A 17,071-nucleotide genomic window follows, 5' to 3' on the forward strand; every position below is an offset into this window, starting at 1 on the left:
TGAGGGGGTGCTGCACTGTCGGAGGTGCCGTCTTTCAGATGAAACATTAAACCAGGTGGGTGTAAATGATCCTATGGCACTATTTTGAAGAAGAGCAGAGGAGTTATCCCTGGTGTCTTAGCCACTATTTATCCCTCAATCAACATCAATAAAACAGATTATCTGGTCATTATCACATTGCTGTTTGTGGGAGCTTGCTGTGCACACATTGGCTGCTGCATTTCCTACATTACAACAGTGAGTACACTTCAAAAAATTCTTCATTAGCTGTAGAGTTCTTTGGGACGTCTAGTGGTTGTGAAAGGCGCTATATAAATGCAAGTCTCTCTTTTAGCAGGCAGCTTCCTTAAGATGTGCCGTCCTCTTCAGAAGTACAAGTAGTTAACAGGCAGAAAAAAGGATTAGTGCCATTTTACCTTCACAGGTGAAGGCTTCCTGACCTCGGAGAACCCCACCGGGTTGGAGGAGACGTGGAGGAGGTCTGCGGCGGTCGGAGGCACCTGGAAGTAAGGTGTCGAGGTGAATGATGGGTGTAAGTGTGGAGTGGTAAGTATGCAAGGTGAGCGATAAGTTTAAAAAAGTGTGCACTTACCTTGTTTTCTTTCTACAGCCTTTAGCCGCGCTGGATGGGGAGAGCTGACATCCTCCTTGTCAATTTCACATAATGGCTGTTGGATCCTCCGATCCAACAGACATGTGAAATTTACAAAGTTGAAAGGTTTGATGAATCCTCACCACAAAGTCTCATCAAACTAAAAAGAATGTCAGTGTTTGACAGCTTCACAGAGCTGTCAAAAGCTGTTATTTCTTCTTTCAAGAAGTCTTGACAGATAGCACATCTGATGTTGACGTGATCTGTCAGTGACTTCCTCCCTAATTGGCCTGCTGAGCCCAAGGGTGGGCTTAACAAGCTCAATCAGGGGAAAATCCCTCTGATTGGTCAGGGGAGGATGGAGGCTGGACATTGACACGACAAGCAGCAGTCCCACCTCCAACCTGCCTCCATTCACAAAATCCAGCCCAAAACCTCTATTTATGAAGCCCAGGATCCCATAAGCCTTTTTAACTGCTTTCTCAACCTGCCCTGCCACCTTCAACGATTTATGCACACATACCCCCAGGTCTCTCAGTTCGTGCACCCCCTTTAAAATTGTACCATTTAGTTTATATGTTCTCTCCTCATTCTTTCTACCAAAATGCATCACTTCATACTTTTCTGCGTTAAATTTCATCTGCTGCATGTGTGCCCATTTCACTAGCCTGTCTATGTCTTCCTGAAGTCTATCACTCTCCTCCTCACTGTTTACTATACTTCCAAGTTTTGTGTCATCTGCAAATTTTGAAATTGTGTCCTGTACACCCACATCCAAGTCATTAATATATATCAAGAATAGTAGTGTTCCTAGAACTGACCCCAGGGGAACACCACTGTATACCTTCCTCCAGTCCGAAAAACAACCGTTCACTACTCTTTGTTTCTGTCACTTAGCCAATTTTGTATCCAGGCTGCCACTGTCCCTTTTATTCCATGGGCTTCAATTTTACTGGCACTTTGTCAAACGTCTTTTGGAAATCCATGTACACCACGTCATCCACATTACCCTTATCAATCCTCTCTGTTACGTCATCAAAAAACTTGATTAAGTTGGTTAAACACGATTTGCTTTAACAAATCCATGCTGGCTTTCCTTAATTAATCCACACCTATCCAAGTGACTGTTAATTTTGTCCCTGATTACTGTTTCTAAAAGCTTCCCCACTACCAAGGTTAAACTGACTGGCCTGTAGTTACTGGGTTTATCTTTACACCCTTTTTTGAACAATGGTGTAACATTTGCAATTCTCCAGTCCTCTGGCACCACCCCCCGTATCTATGGAGGATTGGAATATTATGGCCAGTACCTCCGCGATTTCCACCCTCAATTCCCTCAGCATCCTAAGATGCATCCCATCCGCTCCTGGTGATTTATTTACTTTAAGTACAGTCAGCCTTTCTAATAACTCTTCTTTATCAATTTTTATACTATCAAGTGTCTCCACTACCTCCTCCTTTATGATGTCTAACGTACAATCCTCTTCCTTGGTGAAGACAGATGCAAAGTACTCATTTAGTACCTCAGCTATACCTTCTGCCTCCATGCATAGGTCTCCTTTTTGGTCCTTAATCGGCCCCACCCCACCTCTTACTACCCTTTTACTATTTATATGCTTATAGAAGACTTTTGGATTACCTTTTATGTTGGCTGCCATTCTATTCTCATATCCTCTCTTTGCCCCTCTTATTTTCTTTTTCACTTCTCCTCTGACCTTTCTATATATAGCCTGGTTCTCAGATGTATTTGCAACCTGACATCTGTCATACACGCTCTTTTTCTGCTTCATCATATTTTGTATCTGTTTCATCATCCAGGGAGCTCTGGTTTTAGTTGCCCTACCTTTCTCCCTCGTGGGAATGTACCTTGACTTTACCCAAACTATTTCCTCTTTAAATGCAGCCCATTGTTCCATTACAGTTTTGCCTGCCAATCTTTAATTCGAGTTTACCTAGGCCAGATCAGTTTTCATCCCACTGAAATTGTCCTTCCCCCAGTTAAACATTTTTACTCTAGATTGCTCCTGTCCTTTTCCATAGCTAATCTAAACCTTATGATATTATGATTATGAACCTATTAGATTATGAACTTTTATGAGTTTCCTTTTGAGGAGCTCAGCAGAAGGATTTCTTCCATAACTATAAAAATGTATAGTATTATATTACTGTTATTTGTTTGCTTTTTCATCTATTGTTAAATAATATAACATAAATGCTGTGGCAACAAGAACAGGTCAGAGGCTAGGTATTCTGCGGCGAGTGTCTCACCTCCTGACTCCCCAAAGCCTTTCCACCATCTACAAGGCATAAGTAAGGAGTGTGATGGAATACTCTCAACTTGCCTGGATGAGTGCAGCTGCAACAACACTCAAGAAGTTCGACACCATCCAGGACAAAGCAGCCTGCTTGATTGGCACCCGATCCACCACCTTAAGCATTCACTCCCTCCACCACCGGCATTCCATGGCTGCAGTGTGTACCATCTACAAGATGCACTGCAGCAACTCACCAAGGCTTCTTCAGCAGCACCTCCCAAACCCGCGACTTCTTCCACCTAGAAGGACAAGGGCAGCAGGTGCATGGGAACACTACCACCACCTCCAAGTTCTCCTCCAAGTCATACACCATCCTGACTTAGAAGTATATCGCTGATCCTTCATCGTCACTGGGTCAAAATCCTGGAACTCCCTACAGCACTGTGGGAGTACCTTCACCACACGGATTGCAGCGGTTCAAGAAGGCGGCTCACCACCACCTTCTCAAGGGCGACTAGGGATGGGCAATAAATGCTGGTCTTGCTACCAATGCCCACATCCCATGAACGAATAAAAAAAAAATCACTTAATAGTTTAAACCCTTGTTGGAGATGGGAGACAGATCCTATGGAGGCACAGGATAATTCAATAGCTAAAATAATTTATGAAAAGGTTGCTCTGTTTGTTATCCTGGGTACATTACCAAAAGATAACTTTAATATTCAGGATAGAGAAGCTACTGTTGAAGGTTTGGCAGCAGGAATTCACCTATTAAATTGATCTCAAATACATGAACTGGTCCTTATAATATTTAAATGAAACTCGCACCTTGAGTATCACTATGCTACTCAATTATTGAGGGGGCTCAAAGTCAAGACTGATTTTATTCTCAACCAACAATCACATATACACACTGTCCAGCAGCAGTAGCTAGATAGCAATCATGAGTGAGATCTGTGATTAGCTTTTTCCCCTTCCCTGGTCCGATTGTGGCAGCTGAGATTAACTAAATCAGTTTAAGGTAGAGTCAAACCTTGGATTTCCTGTTCTACTGGTTCATTACCGTACTGGGCAGTTTATTTCTGTCAGTTCCATTATACAAAAGAAAATCTGTTTTACAATCTAGAGAATAAATCCAAAATGGAATCAGTAAACACTTCAAATCAATACAATCACATTGATTGAAAGCTGTCAGTCCATATATATTAGCTCTCAGGTACTAATTATCAGCCTACGCCACAATGGCTTTTATTCCCTCGAGTATAGGAGGTTGAGAGGTGATCTGATCAAGGTGTTTAACATGTTAAAACAAAATGACAGGGTAGATACAGTGAAACTATTCCCTCTGGAGGGAGAATCCAGCACAAGGGGCCACAATCTTAAAATTAGAGCCAGGCCATTCAGGAGCAAGATCAGGAAGCACTTTTTCACCCAAAAAGGTAGTAGAAATTTGGAAATTGCTCCTCAAAATGCTGTGGATGCTGGGACAATTGGAGCTTTGAAGATTGAGAGAGATAGATTTTTGTTAGGTAACTGTATCAAGGGATATGGAGCAAAGGCAGAAAAATGGAGTTGAGGTGTAGATCAGCCATGATCTAATTGAATGGCGGAGCAGGCCCAAGGGACTGAATGGCCTACTCCTGGTCCTAAGTTCCACAGTAAACCCAGCAACAAACTGAATCACCAATAGGACCAAACTGTGAAAAACAATTCCTGTTTCTATTCACATTAGATTGTTTAGCCAAAGTTGTGCTTATTGAATAGTTTCATGTACCTGTACTACCTTCTGGCTGTTCTGGCTAATGATCGGCAACAGCTGACAGAAAACTCAAGGAATCTGAACTTTTTCAGTATTCTAATGGTGTATCCCAAATTTTTGTTATCGATACTTCCAGAGCTAAAAAAATAATTTACACTTCAATTTGTTTCATCTGATTATAATGCTGTCTCCGGCTATGTCAAAGAATGAATTATTCTGCTGATAGTGGCAAAGTTGTCATTGTCAATCTGCAGAAGAGGGATCAAATGAATTAATAATAAGTCAGTTTCATGAATCATAGAATCATACAGCACAGAGGGAGGCCATTCGGTCCATCATGACCTTTGAAAGAGCTATCCAATTCGTCCCACGCCACTGCTCTTTCCCCATAGCCCTGCAAATATTTCCTTTCCAAGTATATATCCAATTCTCTTTTGAAAGTTACTATTGAACCTGCTTCCTCCACCCTTTCATGCAGTGCATTCCAGATCATAACAAATCGCTACGTAAAGAAATTCTTCTCTTCCCCCTGGTTCTTTTGACAATGACCTTAAATCTGTGTCCTCTGGTTACCGATCCTCCTGCCAATGGAAACAGTTTCTCATTATTTATTCTATCAAAACTGTGGAGATAAAATATATTTATGTACCTTCATTACATTCAAATGTTGAATTTAGTCCATTCCTTACCCTATTATTTCAAGCAACTTAAACTCTGAAGTGACAAGAGAGTCACTTCATTTTCACCAATCCCACTCACATGCAGTTGTTTTTGACAGGAGGTATCTGGCAGTTTAGGGTATGATTATACAACAAAGGCAAATGTTGGTGAAATTTAACAATAATATCCAAAACAATCCAAATTTGAGTTAGAAACAATGAGAAGGGAGAGTTTATTGAGGTAAGTGGAAGAGGAACTACATTCAAAGCAGTTTTGGTTAGTCAATCCTCGACACAGAAAGTTGTGGAGTGAGAGAGATTAATCTTTCATTTTTTTTTCTCTTTCAGGGTGCCAAATGTGAGTCTACAATAAGGTGAATTGTGAAACAGTCAGAGGGGCAGATAGCTTTCTTTTCCAGTATGAAAAAATGGAAGTATATCAACTATAACTTAATGTAACCGCCTGTTATAAAATTGGTTAATCCCACAAATGAGCATCTCTTTTGAAAGATAAATGCAGACAATAGTACTTTTCTTTACATTTTGGGTCTTTGGTGACTCTTGATATTAACTCAATAGATTAATGTAAATCAAGTGAAATAAGCTTTCACTTTATTTATTGGTTCTTTACCTGCCAGTTCATAAAGATGCATGTTCCACAACGCATCTAACAATACATTTCTGAGTACAGATGTACCCTAAGGTTTCACAGACACAAAGCAGTGTCAGGGTTTAAACAGATATTTACTTTTATTCATAAAAAGTCTACATAGGAAGTTTGCATTCCATCATAGAGGGATGCACAAGCTGATAGAATGAGGTCTAAAATTAGTAGAATTCAAATGGCAAATATGGTAGATCTATCATCAGTGAATCAGTGACAGCCTGAAGGTCAAACTAATAAAAGGAGTGCAAATGTCTTGAGCATAAGCAATTCAAGGTCATAAGTAATACATTTTTAAAATGAATATATTTCATTTATGGAAAAAAAGGTTGAGATCCCACAAGGCTTTTGAAAGTCAAACAAGAGGTTTGATCTTACATAGGATTACACAGGATATACAGCACAGAAACAGGCCATTCAGCCCAACCAGTTCACGGCGGCGTTTATGCTGCACTCGAGCCTCCTCCCGTCTTTCCTCCTCTAACTCTATCAGCATAACCCTCTATTCCTTTCTCCCTCATATGCTTGTCTAGCCTCTCCTTAAATACTATCTGCTTCAACCACTCCCTGTGGTAGCAAGTTCCACATTCTCACCACTCTCTGGGTAAAGAAGTTGCTTCTGCATTCCCTATTTGATTTCTTGGTGACTATCTTATATTGATGGCCTCTAGTTTCGTTCTTCCCCACAAGTGGAAACATTGTCTCTGTGCCTACTCTATCAAAACCTTTCATAATTTTAAAGACATCTGTTAGGTCACCCCTCAGCCTCCTCTTTTCAAGAGAAAAGATACCCAGCCTATACATTCTTTCCTGATAGGTATACCCTCGCATTTCTGGTATCATCCTTGTAGATCTTTTTTGCACCCTCTCCAGTGCCTCTATATCATTTTATAATATGGCGACCAGAATTGTACGCAGTAGTCCAAGTGTGATCTAACTAAGGGGCAATACAAGTTTAGCATAACTCCTCTACTTTTCAATTCTATCCCTCTAGAAATAATCCCTAGTTTGCTATTTTCATGGCCTTATTAAACTGAGTCGCTACTTTTAGTGATTTGTGTATTTATACTCCAAGATCCCTTTGCTCATCTACCCAATTTAGATTCTTATTTTCCAAGTAATATGTGACCTCCCTATTTATCTTACCAAAATGTAATACCTCACATTTATCTGTGTTGAAATTCATTTGCCAATTACATGCCCATTCTGCAAGTTTATTAATGTCTTCTGGTAATTTGTTGCAGTCCTCCTCAGTATTGACTATCCCCGCAATTTGGTGTCATCCGCAAATTTAGAAATTGTGTTTATTGATTCCAAAGTTTAAATTGTTAATATAAATTGTAAACAACATTGGTCCCAGCACTGATCCTTGTGGAACACCACTTCCCACCTTCTGCCACTCTGAATAGCTACCCTTTACCCCTACTCTTTGCTTTCTGTCTTGAAGCCAGCTAACTATCCATTCTGCTACTTGTCCCCTGACTCTCTATTCTTTGACCTTATTCATTAGTCTATTATGTAGTGCCTTATCGAATCCCTTTTGAAAATCTAGATAAATTACATCTACTACATTACCCTTGTCTACTCTCTCTGTTATCACTTCAAAAAATTCGATGAGGTTGGTCAAGCAAGAGGTTCCCTTTTGAAATACATGCTGATTATTCATTAACGGCCCGTATTTTCCGATTGGATGCTTCCTGTAGTGTATGTACCTTTAAGAGCCCCTGTGTACTGTAATACTGGTAGTGACCACTCGGGTATATAAGCCTGTATATCATCTTGTATCTTTTAGCTCACCTCCAGACTTTGTTCAGTAAACACCTGTTAAACCAATTCCTGCATTCCGTGTCTCCATTAACACACGGATACAACAGTGGCGACGAATTGGAAACGGACTTACCTGTAATTCAGCAGCACCTCAAGGAGATCGATTCCTCAGACGAAGGTCGAAGGAAAAAAAAACAAACTGTGGTTTCACCAGCTAGCCGGGCTGGTGGCAGGTACTGCACTAATCCTTCCTGGGCGGCGGGCATTGCTCGATCGGGTGGCTCTGCAGCGGGGCCGAGCAGTGAGTCGGAAGGCGGAGGCAAACAGAGACGGAGGGTGGAGCACTCGGGAGACGGCCGGCACTGCAAAGCAGGTCGGCGTTCGGACCAAGCAGAGGGAGGGAAAAGTCCCAGAGAGTCCGGCGGGAACGAGTCTCCAACTATTAAAAATATCTGTGTAAATAAAAACCGCGGAGAACAGCGTTGTCAGCAGCGGCAGCGGGGGGAAAGCGCGGGAGGCGCCATTTTTTCTCGGCAGGGAAGAAAGGAAAGTGCGAGAGGCGCCATTTTTGATTTTCAGGATGCCTAAGACTGGCAATATTACTGCTTTCGATAGTAATATAGAGGATTGGACCACATATGTGGAAAGAGTGGAGGTATATTGCACAGCGAATGAAGTAGAGGATGATAAAAAGGCATCAGTACTTCTAAATCTGATGGGCGCAAGGACATACGGGCTGTTACAAAACTTAATCACTCCAGCCAAACCGATGGACAAGAATTTTAAGGAGATTGTTGATACCCTACAGGAGCACTTAAACCCAACACCGCTGCTGATAGCGGAATGATTCAAATTCTTCAGGTGGAATCAGCACAAGAATGAAAGTAACGCTGATTACCTCACCGAATTAAGAAAGCTGTCAAAGCACTGCCAATTCGGGGCAGGACTGGCAGATTCTCTACGAGACAAATTCGTCTGCGGTCTCCTAAGTGAAGGAACACAGAAAAGGCTACTTTCTGAGTGTAAGAGCCATGAAAGTTTAAGAAAGAAAATACTTTAAAATATTGGTTAAATAGTATAATACAGTTAATTTACCTGACTGACTTATTGTATTGAGAAACCCCCTATTTTCTTGTTCCAATAGTATAGTCTGAGATACCCCCTTTATTCTTGCTACAATGGTACAGTCCTTAAGCTTGTCACATGATATCCAGCCATTTTACAGTTCAAGCTCCACGAGGCTAGAGAGAAGGTAATAGCTTTGAGGGCTGGAGCAATACAGTTTTTGACCGTGTTCGTTTAAACGTGTTTTGCTTTGTAATTCTGTTTGTAAGGTGTTACAGTAAACAGTTTAAAGACAAAGTTACGTTTTGGAACGTTTTATTTCGACATGCGTCTACTCGTTGTTAAAAGCCTCAAAGCTCAGTGGCTGCATGTTTGGAAATTACGAAGCACCACTACATTAGTCAAAAACTAGCTCCCTAAGAAGGAAAGGACGGAATTGTCGGCATGAATGGTCACGGAGCCAGACGACAATATAAGAAAGCGAAGGTACAGTGACTGTTACTTGCCTTGTTCATTCTATTGAGAAGCTAAATAAGAGCTGCGGGTAAAATGGCCGAGGCCTTATGGAGCCGTGAGGAGCTTCCCCCAGCCAGAAGGATTGTTGGCCAAAAGAGGGAAGTAAAGCTCACCCCAAAGGTAATGGAAGAGAAGTTACATAGAAGCATAGGTGCAAGGAGGGCTAAATTAGCTCAGATAACTGGAAAAATGAAGATAATTGATTGTCTCATGGAAGATAATGCTAACATTAAGAAAGTTGAAGACATAATGCATTATGATTTCTCCAAGTTGCATGAAGAATTTAATGTACTCAATGAAGATGTATTAGCACTTCTGTCTGAAGAAGAGGGAAACGCTGATCAGCACAACTGGTTTGATCTTAAATCATCCAGCATTAAGGACTATGTCAAGGCCACAGAACAGTGGATGTAAAAGATTCGTCAAGATGCTGATACAGCAGAGAAAGATAAAGATGACGATGAAGTCAGACCAGATGATAGCATTTCAGAGACTTCAGCCAGACTGAGCAAAAATCGAAAAGAAGGTAGCTCTGTTTCTGGACACAGGTCAGTCGCTTCTACCACATGCTCATCACGACGCATGAGAGAGGAGGTTGAACGGGCAGCGTTGATGGCGCGCGCAGCATCTTTAGTGGAGAAGCAAGCTCTTGAACGGGAAGAGGCCCAACTGCAGGCCCAACTGCAGGCCCAACAGGCCCAACTGCAGGCCCAACTGCAGGCCCAACAGGCCCAAGAGGCCTAACTGCAGGCCCAACTGCAGGCCCAAGAGGCCCAACTGCAGGCCCAACTGCAGGCCCAACAGGCCCAACTGCAGGCCCAACAGGCCCAAGTTCAGGCAAAGAAAGAACAGCTGGAGATAAAAACAGCTATTGCGGTCTCAGATGCCAGGTTGAGTGTGTATGAAGATTATGAAGGCTCACAGGATGGCATGAACGAATAGTGCCAGTCAATGTTGTCACACAGAGTTGGATCCAGGGCACCTTCAAGAGTTAAAAGATAGTCTGAAGGCCATCTCCTGGCATTACAGCATGGAAGAGAGGCCTCTCCACTAACAGGAGCACGTGATGCTACCCCAGACGTCAGACGGTCTAGACTAGACCCTGCTGATGACCACCAGAGGCCTGAAGACACGGGGAGAAGCCTATACCGAGTGATGCAACGTCAGAACGAAATTACAGAGATGCTTGTAAAACAACAGAATCTGTTTCGACTCCCTCAAAGAGACATACCAGTGTTCCAAGGCGACCCACTCAAGTATAAGCCCTTCATCAGATCCTTCGAACAAGCCATTGACTCCAAAACAGAGAGCAGCAGTGATAAGTTGTACTACCTGGGACAGTACACCAGTGGTAAACCACAAGACCTGGTCAGAAGCTGTGAACACATGAGACCGGACCGGGGATATGTAGAAGCCAGGAAGTTGCTGCAGGAGCATGATGGTAACGAGCTGAACATAGCCACTGCATGTATTGAAAAGGCTATCAAGTGGCCACAGATCAGGTCGGAGGACGGGGAGGCATTGAACACATATGTTCTTTTTCTCATAGGATGTCGCAACACCATGGAGGATGTTGAATTCATGGAAGAGATGGACAATCCTACGACTATGAGAATCATCATCTCTAAGCTTCCTTACAGGATGAGAGAACAATGGAGAAGAACAGCCTTTGAGATAATGGAGAGACGGAAAAGTAGAGCCAGGTTTGCAGACTTAGTGAATTTCATAGACAAACAGGCTAAAATTGCTAGAACATAAGAACATAAGAAATAGGAGCAGGAGTAGGCCAATTGGCCCCTCGAGCCTGCTCCGCCATTCAATAAGATCATGGCTGATCTGATCCTAACCGCCAATCCACTATGACAGGACTATCTCCTGAATCTAACAGCATTAGACACACGAAAACAGGAGCAGGATCAGGCTACACGGCCCCTGGGCCCGCTCCGCTACCCACAGGGCCATGACCTATCCGAACCTAGACTCATGTCCAAATTCCTGCCCGCTCCCCGTAACCCTTAATTCCCTTTTCTACTAGGAAACTGTCTATTTCTGTTTTAAATTTATGTAATGATGTAGCTTCGACAGCTTTTTGGGGCAGCATATTCCATGGACCTACCACCCTCTGAGTGAAGTAGTTCCTCCTCATCTCAGTTTTGAAAGAGCAGCCCCTTATTCTAAGACTATGCCCCCTAGTTCTAGTTTCACCCATCATCTGGAACATCCTCCCTGCATCCACCCGATCCAACCCCTTCATAATCTTATATGTTTCAATAAGATTGCCTCTCATTCTTCTGAACTCCAATGAGTAGAGTCCCAATCTACTCAACCTCTCCTCATATGTCCATCCCCTCATCCCCGGGATTAATCGAGTGAACCTTCTTTGTACTGACTCGAGAGCAAGTATGTCCTTTCTTAAGTATGGACACCAAAACTGTATGCAGTATTCCAGGTGCGGTCTCACCAATACCTTGTACAACTGAAGCAATACCTCCCTATTTTTATATTCTATCCCCCTAGCAATGAAAGCCAACATTCCATTGGCCTTCTTAATCACTTGCTGCACCTGCATACTAACCTTTTGAGTTTCGTGCACCAGGACCCCCAGATCCCTTTGTACTTCAGTACTTTCAAGTTTCTTGCCATTAAGATAATAACTTGCTCTACGATTTTTCCTGCCAAAGTGCATAACCTCACACTTTCCAGTATTGTATTCCATCTGCCAAATCTCTGCCCACTTACTTAGCCTGTCTATGTCCCCTTGCAGGTTTTTTATGTCCTCCTCACTCACTACTTTCCCTCCCATCTTAGTATCATCTGCAAACTTTGACGTGTTACACTCGGTCCCCTCCTCCAAATCGTTAATATAGATTGTAAAGAGTTGGGGACCCAGCACTGACCCCTGCGGAACACCACTGGTTACTGATTGCCAGTCTGAATATGAACCATTTATCCCAACTCTCTGCCTTCTGTTAGATAGCCAATCCTCTATCCATGCCAGAATATTACCCCCAATCCCGTGATTTTTTATCTTAAGCAATAATCTTTTGTGTGGCACCTTGTCAAATGCCTTTTGGAAGTCTAAATACACTACGTCCACTGGTTCACCTTTATCCACCCTATATGTTACTTCCTCAAAGAACTCCAGCAAATTTGTCAAACATGACTTCCCCTTCATAAAACCATGCTGACTTTGTCTTATTAAATTATGATTATCCAAATGTCCTGTTACTGTCTCCTTAATAATGGACTCCAAAATTTTACCTACCACAGATGTTAGGCTAACCGGTCTATAGTTTCCAGCCTTCTGTCTACTGCCCTTTTTAAATAAGGGTGTTACATTAGCAGTTTTCCAGTCTGCCGGGACCTTTGCTGAGTCCAGGGAGTTTTGGAAGATTATTACCAATGCATCCACAATCCCTACCGCCACTTCCCTCAAAACCCTGGGATGTAAGCCATCAGGTCCAGGTGATTTATCCGCCTTGAGTCCCATTATTTTACCAAGTACTACTTCCTTAGTGATTTTAATCGTATTTAGCTCCTCCCCCCCTATAGCCCCCTGCTTGTCAAGTGTTGGGATATTCTTGGTGTCCTCTACTGTAAAGACTGATGTAAAATATTCATTCAGTGTTTTTGCCACCTCCATATTTCCCACCATTAATTTCCCGGTCTCATCCTCTAAGGGACCAACATTTACTTTAGCCACCCTTTTTCTTTTTATATAACTATAAAAACTCTTACTATCTGTCTTCATATTTTTTGCTAATTTACTTTCATAATGTATCTTCCCTTTCTTAATCAATCTTTTTGTTATTTTTTGCTGTCTTTTAAAGTTTTCCCAATCCTCTATCCTCCCACTAGATTTGGCTACCTTATATGCCCTTGTTTTTAGTCGAATACTATCCTTAATTTCTTTACTTAGCCACGGATGGCTGTCTTTTCTTTTACACCCTTTTTTTCTCAGTGGAATATACTTTTTTTGGAATTTGTAAAATAACTCCTTAAATGTACACCACTGATCATGTATCGTCTTATCCTTTAACCTATTTTCCCAATCCACTTTACTCAATTCCGCTCTCATACCTTCATAGTCTCCTTTATTCAAGCTTAGCACGCTTGTTTGAGATACAGCCTCCTCACCCTCTAACTGAATATGGAATTCAACCATGTTATGGTCACTCATAGGGACCCATTGCGTGGAAACATCCAGGATGTCAGCCCAACTACTGATGGAAGAGTGAAAGCCAAGCCTGCTGAATCAAAGACTCTCAGGAAAGGTGGTTCCAGGGGAATCAGCTTTGCAACTATCATCACTCAGGCTGGGGAAGAAAAGTCTCAGAACTCATCTCCCAAAAAGAGCAGCACAGTGATGCCTGCTAATGCCTTTCAGAAGCCATGTTTATTCTGCCAGAAGAATCATACATTGGATTTCTGCAGTGACATCAAAGCACAGCCCCATAAAGACAGAATCGAATTTCTGAAGTACAATGGCCTATGTTTTGGATGTCTCTCTCAGGGGCACCTGAGTAGAAACTGTAAGCAAAGAACAGCATGCAGAGAGTGCACTCAGAAACATCCCAGTCTGCTGCATATCTACAAAGAAGAACAAGTCTCTAAGAAGAGTGAAGAAAACAATACCGACGAGAAGGTTGTTTCAAGTGCTCTGGTGTCGCTAGAACCAGAGACTTGTGGATTCACTGGGGCCGGTGACAGTGATTGTATTCTTGCCATCGTACCTGTAAAGATCAAGTCTAAGAGGAGTGAGAAGTTTATGGAGACTTACGCCTTCATGGATCCAGGTAGTTCAGCAACGTTCTGCACAGAATCACTCATGCGACAGCTGAACGTTAGAGGCAGAAGAACAGAAATCCTATTACGCACCATGGGTCATGAGAAGTCAATGCAAAGTTATATCCTGTCAGACTTAGAAGTGTGTGGACTTGAAGAGAAGGACTTCATAGACCTGCCTAATGTTTTCACACAGAGGGAGATTCCTGTTAGAATAGGGAACTTAGCCCTGCAGAAGGATGTGGAGAGATGGCCTTACCTGGAAAAGGTGCGTCTCCCATATATTGAAGCAGAAATTGGCCTATTAATTGGAACCAATGCCTACAAAACTATGGAGCCATGGCAGGTGATAAACAGCAAGGATGACGAACCCTACGCAGCCAGGACAGCCCTTGGATAGGTAGTCAATGGACCGGTAAGGAGAGATGAAGGCAACAAGTTGAACAAGGAGCAACGACAAAATGTAACAGTTAATCGTATCTCTATCGCAAGCATTGAAGAGCTGTTGATACAGCAGTTCAACGCAGACTTTTCAGAATGCAGCTGTGAGGAAAAGACAGAGATGTCACAAGAAGACCATCAGTTCATGGATTTGATGACAAGGTCTACACAGTTCATTGATGGCCACTATCACATTGGTTTGCCACTGAGAAGACAGACCGCGAAGATGCCGAACAATCGCTGCATAGCAGAGCAGCGCGCCATCAGTCTAAAGAGAAAGCTGAACAAGAACCCTGACCTTCACGAAGACTACAAAGGCTTCATGAGAAACATCATAGCGAAAGGCTATGCTGTAAAGGTGCCCGAGGAACAGTTGAACAGAGACGATGGAAGGGTCTGGTACATTCCTCATCACGGTGTGTATCACCCAAAGAAGAAAAAGATCCGTGTAGTGTTTGACTGCGCCACCTCATTCAGAGGAACTTCACTGAATGACCAGCTGCTTCAAGGTCCTGATCTTACTAATACCCTCATTGGCGTCTTGACTAGGTTTAGACAAGAGCTCGTTGCCATGATGGCAGATATAGAATCAATGTTCTACCAAGTCAGAGTCCTTGATGAAGATGCTGATCTTCTGCATTTCCTTTGGTGGCCAGATGGTGACGTTAGTCAAGCTATGGTGGAATGTAGAATGGCTGTACACTTGTTCGGAGCCACATCATCTCCCAGCTGTGCAAACTACGCTCTCAGAAAAACTGCAGAAGATGGCAAAGGCAAAGCACCATCAGAGGCTGTGGAGACAATCTTCAGAAACTTTTATGTCGATGACTTTCTGAAGTCCGTGTCAACAGAAGACGATGCCATTGTACTGTCAAGAGACCTTAGAACTCTGTGTTCGAATGGAGGATTCCATCTGACTAAGTGGATAAGCAACAGCAGAGCAGTTCTAGCTTCTATCCCAGAAAAGGAAAGAGCCACTGAAGTCAAAGATCTGGACCTGAGCCACGATGTCCTTCCTATCGAGAGAGCTCTTGGTGTACAATGGTGCACTGAGTCAGACACGTTCTACTTCAGAATAATGGTGAACGAAAGACCATCCACAAGACGAGGCTTTCTCTCCATGGTCAGTTCCATCTATGACCCTCTTGGATTCCTGGCACCACTCATTCTGCCGGTGAAGCTGATCCTACGAGAGCTGTGTAGAGACAAGAGAGGATGGGATGAAGATATCCCAGAAGGTCAAGCTCAGAGATGGCTCAGATGGTTGACAGATTTGCAACAACTTTCTAGCTTCAACGTCAGTAGATGCATCAAGTCTGTGAGTCTTGGAGCTACAAAGACGGCTCAACTACATCATTTCTCGGACGCCAGTGAGGACGGCTATGGCACGGCTACTTACCTCTTGCTGACAAATCAACAGGGCCAGAAACATTGTGCCTTCCTCATGGGGAAATCCAGGGTGGCTCCGCTGAAGCAGGTCACCATCCCGAGACTGGAGTTGACGGCAGCGGTTGTTGCAGTTAAAATTGACCAGGTGATGCGGAAAGAGTTACAGCTCCCATTAGAAGAATCTGTCTTCTGGACGGATAGCACGACGGTGCTGAAGTATATAGAGAATGAGAAGATACGCTTCAAGACCTTCATAGCAAACAGAATCTCATCCATTAGAGAAGCTTCACAATCATCTCAATGGAGGTATGTAAACACCTCATTAAACCCAGCAGATCAAGCCTCACGGGGATTGAAGGCTGAACACTTCATGAGGAGTGAAACTTGGATACAAGGCCCAAGTTATCTGCTGGAAACAGAGAGATCATGGCCAGAAAGACCAGATATGCCAAGTCAGATTGCTGAAGACGACGTCAAAGTCAAGAGATCAGTCACAGCAAATCTCATAACTACGAAAGAGAACTTTGACACAGTGAACAAGCTTGTTAACCATTTCTCAGGATGGCACCAGTTGAGGAAAGCAGTTGCATGGTTTCTAAGGTTGAAAGAGTTGCTGCTACACCTGAGCGGTAAGAGAAGAGTATCGAGCCACTATCCATCAGTCTGAAAGTAACCCTGATAAGCAGAGAATGCTTCTACAGCAATATATGCACCAGCACAAGACCACATTGGGTAAGAATTCATTGACCGTGGAGGATTTGGCCAAGGCTGAGATGGAGATAGTTTGCTTCAGTCAAAGACAAAGATATCCAGAAGAAATCGAAGCTTTACAGCGAAATACTCCAATCAAGAAAGGTAGTCATATCTACAAGCTGGACCCTACACTGCAAGATGGGTGGGAGGGCGACTAAACAAATCTGCTATGCCAGAGGAGGCCAAGCATCCTGCTATCCTTTCTAAGGACCTCCGGGTTGCTACTCTCATTCTTCAGCATATACACCAGAGTATTGGACACAGTGGGAGGAACCACGTGCTTGCGAAGCTAAGAAAAAGATACTGGATTCCAGGAGCCAATTCTGTAATAAGAAAAATACTCTCTGAATGCATTGTTTGCAGATGGTTAAATGACCCTGGAAAGGCCAATCACAAAGCTCTGCCTGCTACAAGAAGCAGCGTGAA

The sequence above is a fragment of the Somniosus microcephalus genome, chromosome 8, assembly GCF_052327205.1.
Source record: "Somniosus microcephalus isolate GS21.2 chromosome 8, FLI_Smic_1.0, whole genome shotgun sequence".
NCBI lineage: Eukaryota > Metazoa > Chordata > Chondrichthyes > Squaliformes > Somniosidae > Somniosus > Somniosus microcephalus.